At 46.6% G+C, this 8,969-nt stretch overlaps 1 long non-coding RNA gene across 2 annotated transcripts in view; it reads left to right on the forward strand.

Moving 5' to 3' along the window:
• The window catches only part of LOC139061100 (uncharacterized), an 89,112-nt gene that overhangs the window by 24,367 nt on the left and 55,776 nt on the right, over window positions 1-8,969 (forward strand). The gene's annotated exons all lie outside the window — the stretch shown is intronic.

Here is an 8,969-nt window from a genome sequence, read left to right on the forward strand (position 1 = left end):
GGGGACGCTGTGACGCTCCGCCAGTTCTTGGGCCCTCTGGACGGCCTTGAGTTGGAGATTGAGGTCCGGGCGTTTGAGTGCTTCTTCCCATTCGGGCTCACTGGAGAGAGGGCCCTTGGGTAACGCGGTACATTGCCATGGCATGTGCGACAGTGAGCAGTAATGTTCTGGGCAGTCTGGGCAATTTGCCGGGATATCTGAGTAGTAGTGGCTCAGTGGGCCTCGTGATGAATACGAGTCCGTTTGCAGCATTCGAAGCGCGTCCGCCTGTGTGCGTTCGAGCTTGGCGTGCGGAAGCGGGAATTTGGTTCGGCCTTTTTAATAATGTGAGGTAACTTCTTGATAAGTTAGTAGTGCGTGAATAAATTGAATGTCCAGCCCCTCGGAGGCTGTGGGACGGTCGCGGCGGGCAAGTTCTCGCGCACGGTCGTGGGCTGTGTCATTGAGGTTGGCTTTTCGCGGGTGAATTTCTTTCGCCATCTGAGCGGGTAACCAGGAGAGGCAACGTTTGCTCTCTTTTGAGCTCGCTAGATGTGTACGCGCTACTTCTTTAGATACGTTGCCGCATTCGTAGGCCCGAATTGTGGCACGCGAGTCCATGAAGACATAAGTAACTGTAGGGTCTGCCTTGGCGATGGCTACGGCTATTTGTTCTACTTGAGCGCTGGTGCACCTTTTAATCGATGCGGATGATCGTAGCGTTCCCTTGGCGTCCACGATTGCTATTGCGAAAGTGGATGTGTTGCCGTACTGGGCCGCGTCCCCAATTGCGGTGGCTTCGCTATCCGCATCGATGCGGTCGAGAATCGCTCGGGCGTGGGCGCGGCGCCTACCTACGTTGTGTTGTGGGTGGACCTTTCTGGGAAATGGTGAGACTTTGTAGTTGTCTCTAATTTCGCTCGGTAGTGTAACCGCGTGCTCGAGGTAGGGAGAAGGGGAGGGATGGCTTCGTTTAGGATTAGCCTACCGGCTTTGGACGAGGTTAGGCGGAGTATTTGCACCGTAGTCTTAGCCTCGATCACATCGTCGATGCTGTTGTGCATCGACGAAGTGACCTTTGGTGCATCAACCTTTGCGGTACTTGCTCTTTGTGCGATGCCCAAGCCCTCTTTCATGCACTTGCGCATAAGTGTGTCCTGTTTTGTCTGTTCTATTTTCATCCAGTTGTAGGCAGAGGCAACGTAATTAATGTTACTCATAAGGAAAGACTGGTATACACGCAGAAGGTTATCTTCCCAGACACCCTTCCTGCACCCCGGGACTCCATAGATGAGTCTGATCATGTTTTCGGCTTTGGCGGTTAAGTGTTTAATCGTGTGCCCGTGGCATCCGATGGCTTGGATTAGGAGCCGAAGATTACGGATGTGGTTGACTTGCGGTATCTGTTGTCCGTCTCTTGTGTGTAGAACGATTGGAAGTTCGTCTAGAGGAGTTAAGTAGCGGACTGCTTGGCAAGACTTGCGAAATTGTAGGAGTTCCGATTTCTTGGAGGATAGTTTCTTTCCTGTGTCTAGTAGGTAGTCTTCCGTGGGATCTAGGGCAGACTATAATGCCTGTTCCATATCGGCCAGAGAGCCTCCCGGGCTCCAGATGGTAATGTCATCTGAGTATATAGCGCAGTTAATGTTTGGGATGTTTCGTCATTTGTCTGCGAGTCCTTTTATCGCTATAAATAATAGTACCGGAGAGATGACTGTGCCTTGTGGTGTTCCGATGGAGCCCAGCGTGTAGTGGTCCGACTTAAGTTGCGAGACACGCAGTCGTGCTTCTCAGTCTTTTAGAAAGGAGTGTACGTAATCCTGAAATCTCTGGCCGAGGCCGAGGCCTGCCACAGGCTCCACTGGAAGCGGTGCGAGACCGTGTCGAATGCTTTCTTGAGATCGAGGGCGAGGATGCCTTGAACGTCTCTTGTTTTAACGTCGAAGAACTGTCTCTTTAAGAGTAAGATGACATCTTGGGTGGATAGGTGGGGTCGAAACACTACCTTGTTGTGTGGGAGGAGTTCGTGTTCCTCAATATAGAGCGACAGTCAGTTTTGAATTACGTGCTCGGCTACTTTACCCACGCATGAAGTAAGCGATATTGGGCGTGAATTGTCGAGGTTAAGTGGTTTCCTGGGTTTCGGGATGAGGACCACCGGGGCAGTGCGCCATTGCATTCGTACTACTCCTGTTTCCCACACGTGGTTTATGTCTTTTCGTGAGTAAAGTAAGTTACGGTAGAGTCGGTTGGTTACCCCGTCGGGTACTGAAGCCGACATGTTGTTTAGGTTGTGTAGCGCCTCTCGGACTTCTGCTTCCGTGAAGGTAGCGTCTAGTTCGGGAGTGGTTTCGCACTTTATGCTCGAGTAATCGCTGGCGTGAGCGTCGCCTAGCGGAACGTATCGTTTGGCAATTTCTTCCAGGAACGACTCCTCCGTTCCCGGTTTCTCTTTATGCGAGTGTAGAAGTCGGTCTAGCGCGTGGCTTTGATTATCCTTCGTTTGCCTGTCGTTTAACATGCGTTTGAGGAGGTTCCACTTTCCTCCTCTCCGCATGCGGCCGTCGACTGCCGTACAGAGGTCGTGCCATTGAAGTCTGGTGAGCTCCGTACAGTATTGGTCTATTTCTCGGTTGAGGATTGCGATGTGTTTGCGCAGGCGTCTGTTGAGTCGTTGCTTTCTCCATCGCTTGAGTATCGAAGCCTTGGCCTAGAGAAATTGGGCGAGGTGAGGGTCAACGCTTAGAACCTCCAGTTCCGTTTGCATGGTTTTCGTGGCTCTGGTTACGTCTCCCTTTATCGAAGAGAAGTTGCACGAACGAGCCATACGCGTTCGTATCTTCTTTCCACAAATTACGGAAGGTATCGCAGTCTGTGAGGGTAAAATAATGAGGTGGGGTCGTCGTCTTTGGGATTTCTCTGCGTATGACGAAGTCATCGCTGCCAAGGTTCTCTTGCGTGTTCGTCCATGTGTAGTTTGCAACATTTCAGACTAACGTGTGGTCCGGCACAGTATCGCGCCGCGTCGACGTACCCATTCTGTTGGGGAACCTGTTGTCCGTCACCATCGTGAGGGACAGGTCGTATATTTCACGCGAGAGGTTGTTGCCCCTAGGCTTGATTGTGGGGTAGCACTACGACGTGTGGGGGACGTTGAAGTCACCTCCGATAATGAGCAGTGAGTTTCGTGCCAATGATGTGGCTTTATTAAGGATCGTGTGGAAGGATTGGTTGCAGTGCGCGAGGGAGCGGTTTTGTACAAAAAATCTTTGTTTTAAGGGTCTTTGTTTTAAGCTCGATTAGGATCGCCTCGATGCGACTGTTTTTCGGTAGGGCGTAGTGAACGATGTGCGCGAATTTTCTACTAACGAGCGTGTCAATGCCTCTCCTGACGTCCCCTTCTCTTTGAAGACGGTGCAGTACCCTGAGAGCGTAAGGGTTTCGCATAGGGTTTCCTGTAATAGTATTACGTGCGGCTTTTTGGGTTGAATTTTGAGGTACTGTTGCAGCGACGATTTGCGTTTCGCGTAGCTAGCGCAATTCCCTTGCCAAATTTCTAACGTAGCCCGTGTCGTGTTAGCAATGATGGTTTTGCGAGGAATTTATTGGCCCCGAAGGGTGCGTCTTCGTGTCTATCTGTTGTGGCTGACTAGCTTTGTTCTCAATTTTTATGGCGACTTTGTTTTCGGCAACCTCTACATGATTCGCTAGGGTACGAATACTTTCTAGGTTCTCTCTCGTAAGTATTGCATTGGAGCCTGTAACCCTGTATTGTTCTGGCACTTTAAAATGAGATGTTTGCAGTTTCAGCCAAAGGCTGAATGAAGTGCAGAAAACAATAGCAAGGCTTAGCGAGGCGCTTGAATTGTTTGTCTGTATGCAAAGGCCTACCTATTCTGAAGCTATTCTGAAGTTCACCCAAAACGCCATTACTCTCTGCCCATGGTTGCAGCTTTAACTCTTTCGCCTGCATTGCTAACCTGTATATTACCGATGTAAGGCTAATGGTCTATAGGAGTTCTATCTATCTATTTCTATCTAATTCTATCTTTCACCCCTTGCCTTAATTTATTAAATTCTATCTACTTTCGCACCAACTGTCTCAATTTCCTCTATCTTTTAGGCTTTCTTCTACTGCTTTTATCAGAGCTTCCTTACTTTTGGTACTAGTTCATGAATCAGCCTCCTGGAAACCTCGTCTATTCCTGTGGCTGTGCGCTTAAGAATCTTGCCTTCAGCTTTCTCCCAGTTGAAATTTGTCAGCAGCAGATTCTTTCCCATATGATTCTTTTTCACGGCTCTTTTTCCTCATTTACAACCTCTTCATTGCCTTCGAAAAATTAAAGAGATTTTTTTTTTCGGATGTAATTTATAGCCACGTCCCCTTCCAATTTTCATCTTCATAGAGGATATGTTGCGTTCTTCCAGACTTCCAGCCAATCATTTTGTGTGGTTCCAATATAATTTAGGTGTTGCCTAGTCTTCTGAAGTGTTTCTGACAACCAACGTTCACTTTCACCTTTTATGTTGGTGGTCACCAGTATTTAAACCATGTATTTTTTTCCCCGGTATATTTCCCATTTCCTGGCTACTTCATCCTGCGGGAACTGCGCATGTTTTGGCCCACCTGTGCTCTTGGGATGCTTTTTGTCGATTGGCGATCGCTTTTTGTACCTTCCTGTTGTTCCAGCTTTTCGGTTTATGTTTTCCTTTATATAGAACATGCTGCTTCTCTTTCTGTATTTCTGTTGATATTACACTTACAAGCTGACTATATTCCGACTCTATGCTTAGCCATTTGCCAACTTCTTCCTCGATTCTTGTGACAATATTTGTTATTGGTCCAGTGTTCAAATTTGGACTGGCCATATTTAGTTCCTTGCTCTTTTACACAACTAGATATCCCATTTTCAAAATGATTCCTTTTTGGTCACTCCCTATGCTTCAATACCTTTCCTGGTCAACGGCCATTTCTCTCAACTTATCACGAATTCATTTCGAATCTGTCAGTAACCAATGATCAATAACCGGTTTCTCAATTCCCACGTGATCAGGCTTTCACACGTTGGCCTTGTATTCACGATAAGGCGGCTATGTTGCTCACAAAGATCTAGCATTGACTTCCCGTTGTTGTCGGTATGGCCATCTAGATCCTGTATGTGGCCATTCATGTCACCTAATAGGATAAATTCGGCATTATTCCCTAAACCCGTAATATCAGCAATCAGGCATTCAACTAACTCTTGATTCCTATCCGTACAATTATTTCGGGTCCGCAAGTACGTTGTGCCAAGCCAAGTTTTCATTCAAGTCATTGTATTTGATTACCAAATATGCTCTTGAAATTTTCAATTTACTCTTTTATAGATTGTCATACGAGTCCCATCTCCCGGGCGGGAAGCGTTGTTCAGCTCTTTTCCGCTTCATGACGACAAACGTGGCGCCATGGTCCGCTGCAGTCGTTTTACAGTGCAACTGTGGTATATTTATCACCGTAGTAAAACTGAAGACCATCTTCGCAGAGACATCCTCGGCAGTTACAAATTTGTGAACGCCGCGGAGGTCTGCGCCTTGTGAAGGTGACGTACTTGCCTGGTCCGTCAGCAGTTTGTTTCCCGACTTGAAATGCAAGAATACAGAGACGTGGAAAGTTGGGCTAGTTGGTGAGTGATCATAGTACCTTGCTGGTGAAGCAGCGCACAAACACGAACACAGTGAAGACAAGCAGGAATAGACGACACTCGCTGCACTCGCAACTAGTTGCGAGTGCAGCGAGTGTCGTCTATTCCTGCTTGTCTTCACTGTGTCCGTGTTTGTGCGCTGCTTCACCAACAAGGTACTATGAAAAATACAGAGCTCTCAATATTGTTCAGTTCACAAGACGTCAAAATTGGGTATACGAGAAGGAGAACGAATTCTGCGCTATCTCAATAGCCCTTCATCAGTTCTTATGAAGGGAGAGAGGCGAAATTTATTTTACGAAACAGTATATGTAGGTGCTGTAAGCAAACCTATTTCACGCATACAGTATCATTACACAAATAAATGCGAAAAGGAAATGATTTCGATTGAAGTCATGTAATACAGAACCGAATATTTACTGATATCCGCAAAACCAGAACTTCTGGTTAATTTTATTTTTCTGCCGTATCGCTGCTGTTATAAACGAGACACACGTCTGGCACATAAATCTACAATCCTTTCTTACAGTACAACTTACCTTTTTTTTTGCTATACCAATCATGTTGAAACTCCGGCCGCATTTCTACAGTCAGCGTCGCAGTCGCTGGGACGTTCTGTGTAAAGTCCAAGCGCGGCAACACCGATGCCACGCGCCCTTTCTTTGTTCTCCGATTGAAAGCCTGCGAGGGGGGCCTACGACCTTGGCTCAATCTGGCGCGCGTGAAGGAGGAAGGCGGAGAGCAAGGACGCCATCTTTCGTCGCGCGAATGGCCGTAGAAACATAGGAGGGAGGGAGCGCTGGCGTTTTGCTTCAGCAACAGCGTATTTCACGACGGGGCGTAAGGGGAATTCACAATCGCCGCTCAATCTTGCGCCCAGAAAGGATGAGAGCAGGGAGGCAGCGCAGGAGGCAGGCAACAACAAGTGCGTACTTCGCACGGCCGCACGCGGTCGCGAGCGATAGACCTCACGAAGGTCACTTCGCTCGCTGCTGCTGCCGCACTTGCTCACACCAGCTTTTTGATAGTGAGTGTTCCGGCTCATCGAATGTGATGTTTTCATGTTTGCTCGCGCGCGCCGAGAATATGCTTGTTTATTCAGTTAGTAATTTAGTTAGCAAATGAATACTTCTAAGTTTATACGGCCGATAAAACTACTATTCTTACTTCCAAAGTCCAATAATTTGCTATCGCAATCGATGCTTTGCTTTTCACACTAAACTGCGACATTTTCTTTCTGGAAAAAACATTTTTTACCGTGTTCAATAACCTGTGGCGAAGTCAACGAGAGTTTTGCATGCAAATATATAGTATAGTATATAGTATAATATAATGCAATAGAGTAATTTGTCAGTCACACGCGCAAACCAGCAAAAGCACGCTATTTGAGCAAACTGTAGGCTTAAATGAAAGACTGCCCTTCATCACAGCATCCGAGTATAGCGTAAGGTACTTTTTATGCGGAGTACACTCAGGAGCTGGCTTCTTGCTCTTAGCAAGAATTAAACTCCAGCCGAGCAAACGATTAGCTTAATCTGTTCGAGTGTGAGCTGTTCAAGACCGACTAGTCCTGTTGGATTGGAGGCATTCGTTTTCTTGTGAAAAACGGCCGCAGCATTTCATGGTAAATTTTCTGCAGCTGTGTTGATATCTGTAGACTGACTTGGCATAAATGCTTCAAGCTTCTCACACAGAGTCATTTTGTCGGCCTTTCAACACGTTCACTTCCCCACTTAACTACAAATACTGATGCTTCATATGTATAGACAACACGCGTCACTTTCATTCGCATCCTATTTGCTTGAAGAGTGTGCACACGTGATTCGATATCTCTTCAGGATTATTTTAGCGGCCAGCATACAGTCGGAGTCTTTTCTTATCCGGGTAATTTTCTTCCATATACCAGACCGAGCATCAAGTAATATTGAAGATACCGAGCCGAGCATACACCCTCGGAATTCGCACACTCATCGAGCTTGTCATACGCTCACTGAAATTTGCTCGAAGTGGTGTTTGCGTATGACTATTGCGTGTGAAACATTTTCTACGCGCGGCGAAATGCAAGATCTCCTTTTTCGGAAATGTCTGGGTCTCACGGCATTGAAACCGGTGAAATTTTCTCCCCTGACTGGTATATTTGTGGCCGAGCTTAAAATTGCGCGCAAAGCAAGCGATTGTTTCTGGTTAGTTTTCTTCTTTGCAGGAACACTTTCTCTTCCTCGGAGCCTGAGAAGGTTGATATTCGCGAACGTTACCTAAAGTATCCACTCCTTTCCTGAAACGTCTAGGCAAATTACGGGAAGTCGAAGAACTATTGCGAGTGCGAGCGCAGCGCATCCTGCCATCTGCGTGTGAACAGTCGATAACAATGACTGCTTGAAAACGACGTACAGGAGCAAGAAAACGTCATACTCTTATTACACTCTCTCACTATACGTTAACCACTTTCTTCCACGTTTTAGTTGAAAGCAATTTATCAAGCACAGGCGCGTAATAACGAGAGCGTGAATACCAGACGACGCGCGCTTCGCGACAGACCCCTGATCGCAGCGCCACTCCTCGTTGTCATGATGCGGAGAAGCAGTGAACTACGTCGGTTGGCACACCTACCCACCTAGCCACCGTAACGGCGGCGCCTCGATCAAGTGTTCGCGCAAATGATATCGCAATAAAAATCTCTTCATATACTACAGTCACTTCAGCACAAAGTTAACTATAGAAACATACACTCGTGGCACGGTTTAGTTTCCCAAGCTTTACTAACTGCTGCTTATATATAGTACAAGATATATTTGCACGTACTCATTCTTTCAAATGCTCGCCTCTTTTTCTTGTTAGTCAATAATTTGCCAGAATACGTGCTACGTTCTAAACACCATGAAACCCTTGTTTTGAAGTTGGAAAGCCTTTAGGCATCAATAGTAATTTTATTTGGGTACCACTTTTTTTTATGTTTCCTTGTTATTTGCACATGCGTATGTTTGTTCATAGATCTATTTGCTCTATTAGTGTTCCTCCTAAGTTTTTTTTTTCTTTACATTACTGTAACCCCTCTGTACGGTGCCTGGAGCAGGTTCTTAAGGGATGAATAAAAATGAATCGCATATGCGGCCTCGATGCCAAGACAGTAATTCTCGAACATTAAGCGCTGATCACGCCCGTTGTCTCCTTCAAAAAGAAAAAGAAGATTCCAACATCATGTGGCACTAGGCATCGCCTTACGATGATCGCGGAATGCTGGTTTGTATTTTCCTGTTTGTTTTTCGCGACCGTTCATCTTTTTGATCAAAAGGGCGTGCGTACGCCAAG

The sequence above is a fragment of the Dermacentor albipictus genome, chromosome 6 (assembly GCF_038994185.2).
Source record: "Dermacentor albipictus isolate Rhodes 1998 colony chromosome 6, USDA_Dalb.pri_finalv2, whole genome shotgun sequence".
NCBI classification, from domain to species: domain Eukaryota; kingdom Metazoa; phylum Arthropoda; class Arachnida; order Ixodida; family Ixodidae; genus Dermacentor; species Dermacentor albipictus.